Source organism: Zootermopsis nevadensis, unplaced genomic scaffold (genome assembly GCF_977971745.1).
Source record: "Zootermopsis nevadensis isolate Lab colony 2312 unplaced genomic scaffold, Znev_1.0 Znev_ptg000029l, whole genome shotgun sequence".
Classification (NCBI taxonomy): Eukaryota; Metazoa; Arthropoda; class Insecta; order Blattodea; family Termopsidae; genus Zootermopsis; species Zootermopsis nevadensis.
In genome coordinates, this window is record NW_028259161.1 from 14,178,094 (window position 1) to 14,197,297 (window position 19,204).

At 36.5% G+C, this 19,204-nt stretch overlaps 1 long non-coding RNA gene across 6 annotated transcripts in view; it reads right to left on the reverse strand.

Moving 5' to 3' along the window:
• The window catches only part of LOC110828739 (uncharacterized), a 573,656-nt gene that overhangs the window by 269,177 nt on the left and 285,275 nt on the right, over positions 1-19,204 (reverse strand). The window contains exon 1 of one of the 6 annotated variants that reach the window (XR_015537703.1): positions 4,041-4,176. The exons of 4 other annotated variants lie outside the window; for them this stretch is intronic. This is a non-coding gene — a long non-coding RNA (uncharacterized LOC110828739). Of the gene's footprint in view, positions 1-4,040; positions 4,204-19,204 lie in introns of those variants that run through there. One more of the 6 variants, XR_002542761.2, reaches the window with a different exon arrangement.

The window sequence follows — 19,204 nt, forward strand, 5'->3', positions numbered from 1 at the left end:
TTCTCCAAGTTTCATTTCACCTGAGAACGAAAACAGATCCAATTTCCGAAACAATGTGTTGTTGTGTTGTTCCAAGAGTCCGCTGTCTAGAAAATAGGCAAAATCCAGAAATCCGGTAATACTGATTCCATGAACATATGCAAGTTTACTTAACATGCATTCCAAGTCCGACAGTTCCTACCATTTCTAATAGCAAGCGAGGAGAAATTAGGCTTCTTTATTAACAAAACTTTCACTCCCGTCTTTTCATTATAAATTGAGGTTGCCAATTATGCACGAACCTACCATCTCTCTCGCGAAATAGTGCGTCACGTAGCACATTCTGATGCGAACGAGTTGCACAGACGAAGAAAACGTTAATGTGATTACGAGATAGAGTTCTTTTGATGGCGTCTCTGTAGAGAGACTAATCCGACTTAGCACGCCTCCCTTAGTGCGTACGTGCGTACATGTTTAAGACCGATTGCCAACATGTGGATCTTCAAAAGGGCTGCGACGACTATCTAATGATACAGTGCGTATTAGGGTTCAGAAAGACGTTTTAGATTATAACGCCACTTGTACTGGTGATATAGGACTATAGGTTTATAGAATATCGCTACTGAAATTTCACATACCATGTTAATCACATACCAATGCAAAAAAAAGGGTTTGCGCAGTGGAAAAATTTTCAAATTCCACTTTTCTAACGTACAGCTTTCATAAAGTTGTTTAATTTCAAAATGTCTATCACAATAAAAAGGTTTCAACACCGGTATTAAATAGTTTCGCATTACAAACATGTTGGAGAGTCTCTAATGGTTTATGACAACGACTCATTGTGCCAACATTATGTTGGAAAGTGTCCACTCTCTGGGGTACATTTAATATACATGGTGATTTCCAAGTTGATTCTACTCTCATCTTTAAATGACTGTTAGTCAAAAGGATAAATTTTGTTAATTGCTATTTCAAAATTAGTCACGAAAGTTCTGGTCGAAATGGGACCGTGTGATTACGAAAGTGTTCTACAAACAGCCATAAATGACTACCTCACACCGAGTGACATATTTGGCATTAAGTAGGAACTTAAGAAGAGCGGAATATGTAGTACACAAAGAGAAAAGCATATATTTTGACGTGAAAACGTCTTTAAAATCGATGCCGAGCGTGGGGAGGCAATCGCGCCCAAATGAGTGACAGTTTCTGTCGAAGTAATTTCAAACTTCAATAACTCGGCTAAAAATAGACATAGCGCCGCCGTCTTAGTCTCGTTTTAAAGAGGAAGGATGAAAGTTTGTGCCAGTATCGCTCCGACATTCGTGGCGGCCGGACGTCGCGAACTGCGCACGCGCAAAGTGAACCCACGATTTTCGACTTTACGGATTCGATACGTGTCCATAAACGGGATCATATCTCAGAGACTAATTATCCGATCCGAGTGAACCAAGTGTTGTTTTAAAGAGGAGTGTATATGCTACAACTCATCCTGGCCTCCAAGTATGTATCTCAAAAACTCAAAAAGATACGAGGCTGTTAATTTGAAAAAGTTTGAAAAGTTCCCGATTTTCTTAAAATGTCGCGATATATGAGGGCAAAGTACAACCAGAATTACAAAAATCGGGTACGAATGCGTAGAGCATAACATTCCAAAGAGAATGCCACCGAAAACGCCGGGCCCGGACCCAAAACCAACGCGCAGTACTGCCGCGAATATAGGCAACGTAAGCGCGCTCGGACAACTCAGGTGGCATCTGACGAGCCTGGGTCAAGTATGGATGTGTACCAATTAAGAAATAATCATTTATAAAAATGATTATATTTACAATATTCCAAAGTTAAACTATTAATTATTAACTAATATTTTCGTTAAGAAAAAATAATATAAAAGAACATTTATGAATTTTGTTTAATTTCAATATACTATACACGATTGACGTTTTCACGAAAATAACTGCGGCAGTGTCCGACACTGCCTATCAATTTTTTAGTTGGAAAACCTCAACGTAAATAACCACCAGGGTCGCCTAAATTTTATTATTTAAAATAATAAGATGCATCTAAGAGAAAAGGCAGGAGATTTCTTGACCAGTTTTCCAAGAAACATCCTGTTCTTTCGTCAAATATTAGGTCTGTTAATTATATTTCAAGTTAGTCTGGACTAATTAGCAATCACGAAGCTGTGACAAATTACATTAAATACTGAATTTACATTATAAGCGTCATCGCACACCTGCATAACACAATTCTGTCATGAAATTACATTGACTAACGAAGAAACTTGCTGCATACTCGTTTCATGTGCCAGAAGTATTTTAACGTGACTAAGCAAATAGAAACATGAGGCTGGAGAAACTGCATAAGCTTAATTAGGAGCGCTATAATTTTCAGGTTACCCATCATAAAATATTATTGGGGTGATCAAATTAAGGATAACGGATTGGCGGTGAATGTAACACACCGTAAAGTGTCGCGAAATGCATACATTTTAGTCTAAAAATGTGAAGGAAAGAGACAAGTTGAAAGATGCACGTGGGGGATAATATTAAAATGGATGTTTACAGATATAGACTATGAGGTTGAGGACTAGATTTAACTGGCTTAGAAGAGACTGCGACTGAATGTTTTAAAAGCGGCAAACAATCTTCCGTATCCATAAAAGGCGAAGAATGATTTTGACCAGCTAAGCGAATGTTAGCTCCTCAAGACACATAGTTACAACATTATAAAGTATATTTTATAAGTGTTACTGACAACATTTCTATAATTCATTTGTTATGTCATATATTCCAGTGGAAGACTGCTTCTTGTGGTAATCCCGAGTTTGGCTAGTAACTCGAGTGCTTAGGTTAGGTTAGGTTACGTTAAGTTAGGTTAGGTTAAGTTACGTTAGGTTAGGTTAGGTTAGGTAGGTTTAAACGTTTCACCGAGTGGAAATCCTAAAAGAGACCGTCAACACGTATTTACAGGAACGAACACATACACAGTATCAACTAGCGATTCCAGAGGCAAACAGCATTACATTGAAATAACACCAGACACCCCTTACGGTACGATTAAGCTACTTTAACTTCACATATCCGCGGATTAGTATAATTACAAATAGGTAAACAATATTTTTATCTGAATTCCAGTAGTAATCAACAGTGATGTTATATTGAGTTGCTGATTTAATAATTGCTGTGTGGTTTTTGAAGCGGAGGCTGGGATTAGTGGTGAGTGCATTTGATTGCTGTGGTTAACATGTTAAACATTACACTGCTAATGGTCCCTCATGAACTGAGTGTGTCGAATGCAAGCGTGTCAGAACACTACCCATATCCATTTTACTCATGCGTCATTTCGGTTACAGCAATTTCATTTACAAAATTTCTACTACATTTATTTCGCCTGTAAGCCATTTTTACCCACTTTCCTTTTATTTGGTAGCATTTCGTTTTCCTTGTCATCGGACAAATCAGCATCCCTGCATTTTATAACCAGCAAATATTTCATAATTTTTTAAGCTTGTATTAGACCTAACTGTAACCTAGTTTCATTTGCAGCACAAAACTGAATTCTTTCATTTCACCTAGATACTTAAAAACTGAAATATGTAAAGCATGCCTATATGTATACATTTATTTTTATGGTACAATTTCATATTTCTGCACGAAATTAAAAAAATCAAGGAGAATTAAGATCCATACTTATATTATGAGCGTTTGTCTTTCATTGGGTTATATTTGTGTTTTGGTCTTTTATTACGTTACGTTGCTTTTTAAGTTCACTTTCATTTTTGTTAGGTTATGTTGGTTTAAATTAGAAAAGAATATTATTTTGTTTAAAGTTTTAGTATTCTACAGCAATGTAGTTATAGTAGGTCTAAGGCAGCATAGCTTTTACTGAGACAGATCAGGTTGGAATAGTTCTTTGGTTAGAATTTAATTAATATTACGTCGTTAATCCGAATTACATTTAGGAACTATAACATGTATTTAAGGCATTTCAATGAAATTCGCACGCCGTCTGCTGAATTATCGAAAAGGATTATCTCATTATAGTCCAAACTGTACGCTTACCTCATGTTCCATAGGACCGGTGAAAACAAGTACACAAGTAAAATGGAATATATTGAAAGGAAGCCACCGACCGGATCAAGGTTGGAGCTGCAGTAGGCAAGTTGACGTACAGTAGAAACCAGATTACTTGCTAGCTGAGCTCGCTAGTGCTGTGGATAGTTGCACTCGGCACGGCCTGGTCGGTACACGGAACGGCTGGTTAGAACGGATAGGAAAAGCTTGGAGGTGCGCGCGCAGTGCTTATCACCTTGTCTCTCCCCCACGCCAAGAACATGCAAGTAATCCGGCCCTTACTATAAGTGGTGTTGGTGTAGATCAACTGTCAAGGAATAGGATAGAATGCACTTGTGGCAATGAGACGCTGGTTCCAAATAATAGTTTTATGTCACTGTGGAGAAAGAAACGCAGATGTGAACGACATTAGTGTGGTGATAAAGCTGAGCAATATAGGAGTTGTTTTGAACAGCTTTATGTCTTGCATTATTGCTTCAAGTATTACTGTGGTTATAACCACCGACATTAAATTCTTAACGGTAACTGTAGTTGTAAAAATAATATCTCTGAGAAAATTTGTGCTTCTATTTTCCTGGACATGCTTCATGCGGTGAGGCTAGCGAGAACTTTAAATTACCAAAAATAATTTCAGAAATTTGTGATTAAATTCTGCGCATTTCCACAAATTGAGATTCCGGTAAAGCAATATTTGTTATAACCTTAAAGATATTCAGTAATGCTCTTGTATTAGTTAATAAGAATACAACGAACAGCTAATCGAGAGTTTATAGCTGTTTATTATCTTGAAACGTTTGCTTACCTTCAACAGTTCATCAATTATTACCGTCAAGAAGGTAGGTCACATTCTGTGTAATTGCCATATTGTTTTACAGTGTGAAATTAACATAAAAATATGCAAATTTTACCACACATCATTCAAACCTGGCGCTATTTTGTCATGCCCAACTTAACGGTTTCTTGGTAGCCATGATAATTACGATGATAGTACATTAACAGGTAAAAGGTTGGGTAACGTTTACAGTCACGATGTTCATACAAGTGTCATTCAGCTACCAACTAGTTTAAATATTTTGGGGTAAGATGTACAGGCACATAAATAAAAAGTTCATGCCAAAAGCACATATTTTCCTGAACCCAAAATTTTGCAGGTCAGAACAAGCGAAATGCGAGAGGATGATAAACGAGGGAGGAGACCTATAAAAAATTTGAATAATGACATAAGGAGAAGGTGGAGTGTAAGGAGAAACTAAAGAAACATGAGAATTATAAAAGAACATACACAAAAGAAGACAACAAAACAACTGTCATATGCGTATTCTTTACTACTAAATTGTTCGAGAAAAATATCGCACGAGAAGAAATTACATCAACCCAACGCCAACGGTGTGTGGTTTAGGCTACTAACAACGTCATTTAACAAACCACAAATGAATAAAGTATGTCATTCCGATAATTTTCTGAACTGATTAAATAATGTAAAATAGTAACAAAATTACTGATAATTCAAAATAATATTAACTACATATAAGGTGCGATCAGAAAGTTTCAAGACTGCGCCTATAAAAACCCGTACACTTATCTCAGGTATTAAATTCATCCATCACCCTCGACGTAGTTCCCCTGGGAGTGAACACAACGATCCCAGCGCCGCTGCCAATCCTGGAAGCATCCCTGGAAATCTTTCTTTGTCAGCCTGTCAAGCACCATCTGCGATTCTGCTTGAATCTCTTCTATCGTCTCAAATCTCCTTCCCTTTAGCTGAATTTTCATCTTTGGGAAGAGGAAGAAGTCACACGGAGCTTAGAAAGGATGTTGGGGTCGGTTCATGCAAGATCTTTGAGCTCCTGACAAACGAGAAGTCGATTCTGCTTCTGGTCCTCAGACAGGAGCCTTGGCACAAACTTGGCTGCGATGCGTCGCATGTGGAGTTCTTCCTTTAGAATCAGCTGACAGGTCCCATAGCCTATCCCAACAATGTCGCACAAGTCGTTGATGGTACGACGTCGATCTTCGTGAATGGCCTGCCGAGTCTTCGTAACATTTTCGGGCGTTGTGCTCGAAGATGGTCGTCCAGAACGCTCGTCATCATCGACAGAGGTTCGGCCATTTTTAAAACGTGAATGCCACACAAAAGTTTGTGCACGACCCATTGCGGACTCCCCAAATGCTTGCTTTAGCATTTCATAGGTTTCCGTGGCCGTTTTGGCGAATCTTTGGCAAAATTTGATGCACACTCCATTCCGAAATCGCAGGAGGGTCGGTGTAATGCACTACCAAAACGCCCGTAACTAAGAAACAAATGCTAATTCGATGATGTCGGCTGGCACACTGATTCACTATGAATGTAGGCCCAACCCCTTAGCGGCAGAAGCTCGTACTACATCCGGTTCGCCCTCTATTGACACAGTCTTGAAACTTTCTGATCGCACCTCGTATAAACACTTACGAAATAGCACAACCATTAACGATTTAAAATCTTGTTACCAAATATCTAAATAACAATTAATAGAAATCAAAAGTAAATGGCGGTCTTCTGCCTGAATGGAAGAGATGACACCAAGAGTGAAACGATAATATTAAAATGGATCTTTGAGAAATAGTTTTGAAGGGTGCATATTGGAGTCTCATGGCTCAGCCAGGAACCGGTGACAGACTGTTATAAACATGGTGTTCCATAAAATATGACTTCTTAACTTGCTGAGCGTTCTGTACATTTTCAAGAAGAATTCCCCTCCAAAGACTCAGCCCTGAAGAAAGAGGCAGTATGATTCTCCAAAACATTGATACCAACCTACTAGTCCATGCAGCGTCAAAAATCAGAAAGACCACCGAAACACGTTCAGCGCCGTGAGAACCTCGAATATCCTACAGAAATAAATGTTCTTAGCTTTAAGTGGATGCCATTTTGTGTGACAAAGAACAGCTCGGGAGTAGCATTTCTGAACACAGCGTCCATCATGGCTGTCGCATGGCTTGAACATACTTCAACAGACCGTTGCCTGAACGCATTGTACGTACCTAGGTACTGAAGAAAACAGAGTCACAGTCCCAACAGCAAAAGCCCACACAGTGACATTCGTGCATTCCCTTCATAATGGTAATATTTTTTTTTCGATTTTCAGATCAGGCATATAGCTCAGGAAACGGACGCTGTATCTCTGTAGAAGTGATATCAAGTTAATTATGGATTAATCATAAAAGCATCCTAGTATTATTGGCTGTTGTTTTTGTACGAAAATCAGTTATCTAAAGTGACAGTTCAATTATAATGACTATTAACCTGAACTACACTGAGGCTACTTCTTTTTAACGTAATTATTATTATGCTTGTATTTGGCCGGCTGCTCGCTTGAGGCGGTGTATCTAAAATACGAAATATGACAAAGCGCATCTTTTTAAAGGTATTTATGATTAAAATATAAATGATGTACGCAATTGTATGGGATTAAAATTTCAATTTGATGTTGTCTTCACTTGTTTGTTATAAAAGCGCACCAATTTGGCGTCGACTTCAAACGATTTTTGAAATCTAAAATAGCACGGAGGTGTTCATATTTGCTTAACACAAAATCACACACTCAAACATCCTCCACCCATTTAACAGGAAGATTTTAAAATAGTAACCAAACAGTACGGGTAGTAAACAACATGTAAATTTTAGTAAGAAATAAAATACATTTTTAATAAAGCATCACTAAAACGCAAGTCTAGTTGTATCAGATAGCATATATGTGGTTCACTGCATGACGGCATAGCATTGTATTTACACACATTTGAATTTGCTGAATTATACCAAACACGTAAGACTTGAGGTTCTCACAGCGGTGAGTATGAAGATTTCCGTCTTCTGGGTTGTTGCGCTGTGTAGTCTGGTCGATGTTAACCAACGTTTCACAGATCATACTGCCTCCATCATCAGGGCGATGAGTATGAAGATTTCCGTCTTCTGGGTTGTTCCGCTGTGTAGTCTGGTCGATGTTAACCAACGTTTCAGAGGTCATACTGCCTCCATCATCAGAGTATGAAGATTTCTGTCTTCTGGGTTGTTGCGCTGTGTACTCTGGTAGATGTTAACCAACGTTTCGGAGGTCATACTGCCTCCGTCATCAGGGCGATGAAGATTTCTGTCTTCTGGGTTGTTGCGCTGTGTAGTCTGGTCGATGTTAACCAACGTTTCAGAGGTCATACTGCCTCCGTCATCAGGGCGATCCCTGATGACGGAGGCAGTATGACCTCTGAAACGTTGGTTAACATCGACCAGACTACACAGCGCAACAACCCAGAAGACGGAAATCTTTATACCAAACACCTTTGTACCAAGCGACGTATTCCAACAGGATTTGCAGCTTCATATAAGCTTAGTGAGTTTACACTGCAAAGACGAAGAAATATGTAGAAACGTATATTTTCGTTTCCCTTGAAAGCTAAATAATAGCGTTTATGTTACCACTTAAGAATCCGTGAATTCTGCATCTGCTGACGTCTACCTGCTTAGATTTGCAGTCTATATGTCAGACAGAATTAACTTTGACGTCTGGAAGTTCATTTATGTAATAGGTTTATGTTGTGTCAAAGTATGTTATTTTAGAATTGTTCATTTCAAAAACAAACAAAATTAACAAAGAAATTACGTCATCTTATTAAATAATTTTTAGATCTCAAATAATATATTTAAAACTAGCAGGTAATAACGTAAGTATTGAGATAGATATAATTTTGTTCATACGCCGATTGTCCAGTGACAAGACATGTTCCGGCAAGTTGTTAGAAATCATTCGAATTACAGAAACGCTATAAATCTTACCAATTGTGTTATACGATGATTACCGTTTTATGAAATCTTACGCGATGTATTCTTATAGAAAGTAATGTCTCCACTATCACAGCCCTAATGGCGAGGAACAACATTTTGGAAGAAACTGAAATATTGACTGCTTTAAGTATTCAATTAAAAATTGAAATAAAAATTTTCTTTTTCTTTAGAAGTCAGAACTGTCATGAACAGAAACAAGTAACACACGTAAGTACGAGCATTGCATGACTTTCCTTGACATACACAGTTTTGTAGATGTGTGTCTGTGACATATTTTGAAACTACTCTGTAGCTAATGTTATAACAATTTATGTAACTTACCGAAAACATTAAACATTTCTGTTAGTCTTTTCTTCTCTAGACTTACGATTTTAAAGAAACGTACCTAACTCCTATCGTGTTTAAATATGAATTTTAGAATGGGCCTGTCATAAACATTGTTCCCTATCTTCCCGACCACCAGTTTATGTAAAATTGATGTTTCATGAATAACGCCGCAATTCTGAACCACGCCACTCTATCTAAATTGTATATTTCACAATAACAAACTCATCATTCAAACATGAATTTCACATGAAGTTCACAAAATGACTGGCAGTCATCTATTGATTAATTTAGAGTAGTAAGAAACAAATTATATGCCTGAAAATAAACAAGAAATTATCCAGTTTTCTGTGCAGTTAATTCGTTCCATACGAGAACGGAGTCCAGAAATTTTATAAGATATTCGTTGGTTTTCCCATATGACATTCTTACTTTTTCAGTCCTCTTACAAGCATTAGGATCTTCAAAATTTGTACTCCTGCCCAAATAATGTCAGCGTGATTAAGTCGAGAAGAATGAGACGGGCGAGGCAAGTAGCGCGCGTGGATGGGACAAGAGGTATGCACCAGGTAATGGTCGGAAACGCTGAAGGAAAGAGACCGCTGGGGAGACCTAGACGTAGATGGGAGTATAATATTAAGTCGGATCTGTGGGAGATAGGAGTTGAAGGCGACTGAAATTTTGTTGACCCAGGACAGGGTCCGGTGGAGGGCCTTGGTTAATTCGTTGATGAACCTTATCATTCAAGTATGTGTATCAACGGTTAGTATAAAATTCCTCAACAGTCAGCTAATATTGTGTTTTTGCCAGAAAATTCCGCTATATAACTTCTAGAGTGAAATATCATCGTTAGAAACACTCACAAATCAATAAATGTTTAATAGAAAATAAAACGTAAACGAAGAACATTTTTATGTAAGTTCCCACACATTTAACACTAACTTATTTGTATTTATTTTATTTCTGTAGAGGGCTACATTTAGGACAATGATATGATCATTTAAATGATAACTACAGGTTGTACCACTTAGTTACACATTCAATAACTCTGTATTATCCCAAAGAATATGTTTACAGATTTCGTATAATTCGCGAGATAAACAGATTTTATTTACGTTCACAGCTCTGAGCAATTCATGTAACTGGCGGCTATGATTTGTTTTTAGTTTCAGATAGTAATAACTCTTATGTATTAGTTAGATAATGTTCGTTTTATGGAGGGTATTATATTACCTGCCTTTCCAATGAGGCCTATCTCTATTACCATAAGATATAGAGAAACGTCTGTCTGAAGTTAAGTGCGTCTCATTTGTTCCATGCTCTTCTCCTGGCACCTACCGTTTCAATTCCCTTCCTAAATTTTTCTCTCTCACACCCCCGTCTTTCAAACGATTAAATTTTAATTCCTTCGAAACTGCACTGAAACAGGTGACACATTTTTCTTTTTGAAAATAAGGCCAGAATGTTTAAATCTCTTATATATTTTACATACACGTAATATTATTTACCTTATCAAAATTTGTTTTCAGAATAACTTAATACCTAACAATTATAATGCTTTAGCGTTACTAATATAATATATTTATTGGTTAAATTTATGGCTAGATTTATTAAAAAGTTCTAGTTGCCTGTATAAATTTTTGTATAAAAATAGTGTTTTGCAAATGTTGTCTGTCGCATAGAAAAATACTGACTACAACATGAGAACCAACAATTCACAACTTGTCCTTATATTCACGCAGGTTGTTCATATTGTAATGTAACGTTATAAGTCTTTCCCTTTAGTATACCTGCGTGTACATACGCGTGTTTATGTGCATATTTCACAAAATGTGATAAACGTAAATACTAGGAAATAAACAGGTAATATTCTAGGGAATATATTTCATAAGCAGACTACGAGTCTATGTTCTTCTTATATCAGATCCAATTGACTAAATTTACGGTCATATATCTTTAATTTGACATCTAAAATACGATTTTAAAAGACAGATTGTTTCAATATTTTATGAGAACTGAAGTTGTGTTGATTTGCATTTTGCTGAATGGCAACATAAATGCTGACTTTTTATGAAAAACGAACAGGATAGTTTTATTATCAAAGGCCTGTACCTATTCAAATTAAGTTTCCCGTAGTACTGACTTAAGTTACGAAACAGTGGCGATATATTTTGTTGCACGATTTTCACTGCGGGTGTAAATTATTAGTCAAATAATAAATAATAATTTCTTTTCAAGATAAAGGTTATTAGCCACAATTCCTTTTCGGAAGTTCGAAGTTGTAGGTAATTCTCAAAGAAATCAACTTAGCTAAGAGCATTTACAATCTGCAGTATTTTTATTACCGAGTTATGTTAACCACTTCCTAACAAGACTGCAACATGGAATATTAAATATGCGGTATACTTATTCATTATATTTAATATAACGACAATGTTTCAACTGAAGAGTATCTTTAACTAGGCTAGAGTTGACTTTTTCCAAATTCTTTCCTACTTACGACGAACGAAAATCCTCCCACCTTATTACATCTCGCGGTTTACAATTCTGGCACTGGAACAGTGTCGTTACATAACCCAAAAATGAATTTACAATCTTACACCAATGTAGCAACAGACACGTTACCCGTGCGTGCACGTGTGCATACATAAATACACGCTCTACATACATACGTGTACACATAGACACATCCATGCCTACATGTGTAAATAACTTTATACAATACCTATGCATAAGTTCACGCGACGTGAAAGCACGCACGCAGACAGAGAGAGAGAGAGACACACACACACTTACTTACTTACTTACTCACTCACTCACTTACTCACTCACTCACTCACTCACTCACTCACTCACTTACTCACTCACTCACTCACTCACTCACTCACTCTCGCTCGCTCGCTCACTCACTCACTCACTCACTCACTCACTCACTCACTCACTCACTCACTCACTCACTCTCGCTCGCTCACTCACTCACTCACTCACTCACTCACTCACTCACTTACTTACTTACTTATTTTGGTCTTCCTAGTGAATACTTGTCAGGTTATTTTCACATTTATCTTATTTTTCAGAGTCTTCGTTCTTTTATCCCAGACAAATATTCCTATCCAAACAAACCATCAGCTGATCATCATGAGCGGCGCAAGTGAAGGCTCAACTACCTGTTCTGAACTTTCGAGGTGCAGTTTGTCTGTCAACTTGTCTTCGTTTGTTCATTTGTACTCCATTTAACGACGACCTCAGATGACATAAGAGTGGAATCTTATAATGGCAATTGAAGAGCGTCACATTCAAAGTTCTACATCCGTACATACCTGGAGTGACAGATAAAAATTTACTAGAGTCGAGGTTCGAACCATGGACTTCCGAATATATAGCATAAAATGTAATATTCGGCTAAGATAATCGTTCCATTTATCGTCAACTGCCCATGATATCTTCGGTCTACTGGTTTTTAATCCGGTAAGTGTTTCAATAATTTATTTCAGTTTTGCGTAAAAGTAAGTGCTCTGTCTCTTTTAGAGTAAGCCATTGTCTCCATATAATTAACTGGCTTATGTACCTCCCATGGGCTCTCTTTGTCTACATCAGAAAGATGTTATCCAATAACCTACCGGCACGCTTAACATTGATCTTGAATACATTTGTATTCATCAAAAAATGCCACGACAGGTTAACTATTGGTCAAATATTTACCATTTCACAAATATTGACAAAGGTTGGGACAATATCATCAGCCCACCAACTCCTTCTATTGTATAAAATATGTCAACAACTCAGTTAGGACACAGTTATGTCTTATGATATCAAAATTTAATTTTATAATAGTCAAGAAAAGTGTAGGGTTAATTGTGCCACGTGTCTCCTTGAAGGTCTGGTACAGATCGCACGTGTAATAGGTCCATATGTTTCTACAGTTCAAAATGGTCTTGAACAAGAAGGTACTGCTCTCGAATTTGCCTCGCCTGGAATCTGTAATAAGCGAAGTCTAGCAGAGGCATAAAGGGTTGCTACTGTCTTAAATAAGGTACTTGTTTGTACTGATCACATGTTCTTCTACAGGCCAATTAAATTACTCGAGACGTAAATCAAATAAATAATAACCATTAATAACAATGATACGATATTCTTTAAAACTGATGAATCTGGAAAATATTAACAAAGAGAATTAATAGTCCTGATAAATTTGGGGGAAATTAATTTCTGGAATTATTTTTGTTATAGAGATAGTTAGGGTGACTATTAATATTCAGCGAACTCTTGTGAACAATAGTGACCAGGTCGTACAAAACAATATAAAGAATTATTCTAGGGCTACCAGCTACAACTGAGGACGAGGGCGAAGATGGTTCTCAAAACGTTGGTGTTTTCTTCAAGAAACGATCTAGGATTTCAGGTTTTCAAGGCGATGAACCTAAGAAGACAGCCATCTTCATTAAACTACTTTACATGGGTGGTATCCCAAAAGGAATCCATTATATTTAGTCGCCGTGAAAATTTAAGATCACACACAAACAAAAACAAATTTTGCAGCTGAACAGCACATGCGTGAAAAACGGCTTCTTACACAAATTACAAACGCTGCAAAGAAATTACAGAAGAAAAGTGGCTCAAAACGAATGATAAAAGAACAATATAAGATAGATTATCACGTAACCACGAACCTAAATTTATGAAGGATGCCTAGATTAGTTAGGGTAGTGAAATGCGTGTTGCCGATGGGCTGGAAATGCGACTGAGTAGAGTTCTGATCAATTTGTCGGACTGAAAAGGATTTGGTTCGGCTTTATATTTAACCGCGTGATTCGGACTTTACCGTTCCGGTTTGTAGCAGTTTGGTCTTTCTGGAAGAATGTTTGCATTTCGGGTTACAACGTAATAAATTAATTCAAATTGCTCACGCCGCATACTGACTGTGTTTTTTACCATAATTTAACCGAAAAGTGTATGAAGATAACCAAATATTTTTTTAACTTCACGGAAAATAAACAGTTAAGAACTGTGCAGTGCAAACTGTGTCAACAAATAAGCGTGAATATGGGCCTTTAGGAGGAAAAATTGTGAATGTAGGACACGTATGAAGCTGGTTCGAGACAGAGACCTTTATCAGGTTTAGGTGTGAAAGTATCCGTTATCAAATTACATTCTTCAAGGTCACAGTAAAATCGTACAACGTTCCAACACGAACAGGCGAGTGAAGACAGCTCAGTACTCGCAAAATCGAAAAGCTGGAAACGTTATACTGTTGATATAGACCAGGGGTGGGGAAACTTTTCATGTTGGAAGTCCGCATTAATTTAGCTTTAATCAAATAAGGCCACTTTCAAGAAACTTCAATTAGATATACTTAAAAATGTACATTATTTTCTAAAAATCTAACTACTATGTACTTAATAATTTAAAAAAATGAAAACTATTTGTTAATTTTAAAGTTAACTAATCTTTTAATGACTTTGTTGTGTCTGCCTTTTGTTGGAAAGTATCTGAATATTTGGTTGCAGCATGGAGGTCCGCAGTTTCAGTTGATCCTAGGATTTGTTCTGTAAAATTTGGATTCAGTCAAAAGGCCGCACTTAAGGACCTAGAAGGCCACAGGTTCCCCACCCCTGACATAGACGCCCAGAAATGGGAGTCCTTTCGTGGATTTGAAGCACATAATTTGGTGACGACCATTCATAACAGTGTCGAACGTTCATATAGTTTGTTAGAATAATGTTTGTTCATGTCAACTTCACCGGATTACACTCTTATTTGCTGTAAATACCGCGTATCGATAATATATTAGATCAAATAATAGCCTGTTGTCTTTGCAGGTCATACATTAGAAATCAAAAAAGTGAACATTTTAGGTTTATTGATTTCGTTCTGCGAAGTATAAATGACTAACATGTGTCATCTTTCAGTTCAGTAACTAGGTTAGAACTCCATTATCTCTTTCAACAAATCGATTGCTCTAGTTACGTACATAAGTATCCTTGGCGAGTATCCCAACCATTCATAGGGCCCTCAAAACAAGTGGCTGACGACACGTTATTACTTAACTCATTGTCCCAGCGGAAATAAATTGAACAAGTAGCAAACTGGAGGGGCAGTTAAGACGGGGAACACTTCAAATAGATTGATGGTTACAAAACCAGTCTCAGATGCACAGCACATGCGGTCACGTGATAGATTGAAGTACATATAGTGACGCTGGCCATCCATTGTTGAAACCAAGAGCTCTTTTTCTTGCAGCAAATGGTGTTCATTAGCATACGTCTCCAGCGGTCACTTGGCAAGGAACAGATAAGTTATGTAATCTGTGACTCGTGATACGGAGCTAGCTCGTCTCAACCGACTTTTTGATACAAAATACGTGTACAGGCAACTCTCGATTTACGAACGTCACAATTCATTCAAAAATTTCTTAAAGTCGCCAATAGATAGATTTCCTAATAAAACGAAATGTCGGAAGTATAGCGAGCGTAATTGTAAGATTTAAATAAATAAACTTTAAAAAATATATTTATTACAATAATTATTAGAAAATTATTATATGACAATTATACTGAAATGTTCTTGGTTAATAAAACTAATCTAGCCAGTAAAAAAACCTTGGTTTACGTGCCACGCCGCGTGGAATGTTTTCTCGCAAAACGCATACAAACATTATAATAAATGTATTGTATAGCCCAGTGGTATTCAACCTTTTTTATTCGCGTACCCCCAGATATAATTTCAATTCAACTTTGTACCCCCAAAGTAGTTGGTGTATAATTCAAGTTATACATAGTATATAATCTACATCTAAAATCAATTAAATAAATTACATTACTGAATATTCAGTGTTTATCATAAAATAATATATATATTTTTTAAATTTCACGTACCTCCTAAGATGTCTTCGCGTACCCCCAGGGGTTAGTGTACCCCAGGTTGAATACCACTAGTACAGACCATTCGATGTTTAGTACATGGTTTTATTGCTTTAAAATGTCTGTTAACGTATACGAATGCAAGATACACATAACGAACAAAAACGTACAACGAACAACGTCTTGGAACGGAACTCGTTCGTAAACCGAGAGTTGCCTGTATTTACTTTGAACACGCTTTACTGTACATTTAAAGTAGAATAAAATGGACAGGGCTTGTAGCAGTCATAGGGAAATATTAAACACTAGAGCAGCCCTTCGCAACCTATTGTACGCGAACTAAGTCAGAAAATCAAAAGTTAATATTAACATAAATAAGTTTTCCTTGAACGCATTTAATGTGTTAAATTAGAATTAGTGGTACGACAGCGGAAAATGTTGAGAACCCCTGCACTAAAGATTTATTAATGAAAGCCTGCACGGAAGAGACCAAACTAAAGCCGCAGACGTAGGATAATATTAATATGGATCTTAAGGAACTAATGTGGAACGGCGTGTACTATATTGATCTGTCTCAGAAAAGTAACTAGTATCAGGCTTTCATGAAGACTACAACGGACATTCGACGTCCACAAAACAAAAGTGCAATTTCTTTATTAACTTTGTCGCCTATCATTTTTTAAGAAGAATACTTTTTCATGGAGTTATTACTGTACGCTGCATGAATTTTTCCCTTTTTTAAGCGTTATTTTACAATTTTAATCTAAATGTTGGCGTTATGTAACACCGATACTTTAATTCGGGAAGAATACGATTCTAATTACGGCTAGGCTATCATATTCCGTCATTAAAATTTATCATGGTTTTATTCAGTCTGCCTAGGCGAATTTTATTGTGGTAGACTGAAAAAACCATGATAATCTTATTGCAAATATTTCTTTCTCCGGCATTTAAGATTATATTCTAACTTATTCGACAGTATGTAACATTATGCCGTTAAATAAGCTAAGAATCTATCAAAACACATCGATATTAACAGACGAAGGTGATGTATGGCGCGCAGTGTTGCAGGAAAGTGCACAATCTCAATAAAGTTTCAGGATAAATTTGTTGTAATCAATATTGCTTACAATTTGGTCCACTTTGTGATCTCATATATCAATCTCGAATATGAGCGCTAGAATGTAACATGAGGTACACTGGAAACGATTTCACTACTGAGAATCAATGCTTCAAGGCTCGACAATGAATTACATTCGTAGCTGAAGTAACACGAGTTTAAAAAAATGACGACATTAATACGAATAACTTTCATAAACGTGTCTTTAGTTTAGGGAAATGGGGAAACAGCCAAACCAATTTATTAAAAATGCTCGAATTTCTCACTCTTACCCAAGATAAATCGAGCTGAATGGAATTTTCAGATACAAAACTCACAGAAAAGTTACCAAGTTAACGCTGTGCCAGTTAAATTTAATTACAAGAAAGTGGTAACTGATATAGTTATGATAACAAATAACATTTACGAAAAAGGTAGTATGATAACACATTTTGTTTTATATTTCGAAGTAATGTTACATTTGCTTCAGTCACATTGCATTACTTTTATTTATATGAGGTACAAATAAGTATTTCTTTTAAAAAGAAATCCAATGAACGACATAAATAAATAGAACTATTAATCATAAAATTGCTTGATCTATTCCCAATTTTACATATACTGCGTACAAATATTTTTGAAGTGATGTCGGTAGGTACATCAAATTAAAATAGTTTTAAAGCGATCAGGTAAAACAACGAAACAATGTTTCTTTGTAAATTACATTGTATATTATATTTTTATTATTCCTGTAACAATTCGATAAGACCTTCGTATGCAACTCGGCACTCACTAATTCTGTAATTCGGATTTTGCCTCGTGATATCCTAAATATCTTTGAAAACTACAGCTGTATCTTCAGATACTTTTCTTTAAGCCGCATTCACACCAGCACAACTCAAAACAAACAACAGGGGACAAGCAACAGATGTCGCTTATGGAAACAGTACACATTAAAATGTGAACAATTCACACTGAAATGACAGCGATATCGCTTTTAAAATTATCGCTCAGTGACAGGCGATACGTGTCGAAAGCAACTTTTCTACTGTATCGTCGAGCGATACATATAATTTATCCTAAATCAGAAGGACTATTTGAGGTGGCCCATTGCATCATAATGGACACTGAAAAGCAACGAAATGTTGAATTGTAAAACATGCGATATGCAATGATCATTTTATTTAGCAAAATTTTCTCAAACAAGCAGGTTGACTGTGTAAGATTTCAAATATTTATGGCGGTGACAATAATAATGATGTTGATCTGGTTTATAGCGACGTGTTAAATGGTCGGTAGATGCGGACGTTTCGGAAAAGCACTGAATATGGAGCCAGTATGATATCTACTGACTAGTCCACACGGCGCCAGAACCCAGAAGACTATCATCATTAATTAAATGATTGTGTGGTGTGAATATACAAGTAATATAATACAATACGATATAATATTATATGATATGATATCGTTTATCGTGTTTCCTTTTACTGATTTATTTCATATCAATCCTACCTTAACTGTAAGAGAGATATCAGTTTTTAGCAATTCACTTTGTATTTTATATAACCACGAATACAGTTAATCTATTAGGCTGATGTCTAGACAATCCGTTTATTCTTAAACGAAACATCAATGACTGTTGCACAGCGTTGAGGAAACAGATCGTTTCTCAGCTTGCACGAAGATAATTAGCACATCACTCAATCTGTGCAGGAGAATCGTTTCCTAGAACGTTCACAAACATTTCTCTTGCCAAGAGAAAGTGACTCAATATTTCTGGGTTTACGAGCATACAACATACATTCATAAAGGTAGCTAATACATTTTTCTAAAACGTGGCAAAGTACAAGTGTCTCATAGGATCATATTTACCACGAAATGAAAGAGTAGAGTAATTAAATTCGGAGAATACTTGCTACTGTGCAGTTCAGAATAATTTGTCTTCCGTCTGTTATTTAAAAACGCAAATAATAAGTACGAAAACACGGAATTTTTATTTTTCGTATTACTATAAAAAGTGGTGTATCGTATTAAGGGAATTTATATCTGCGTA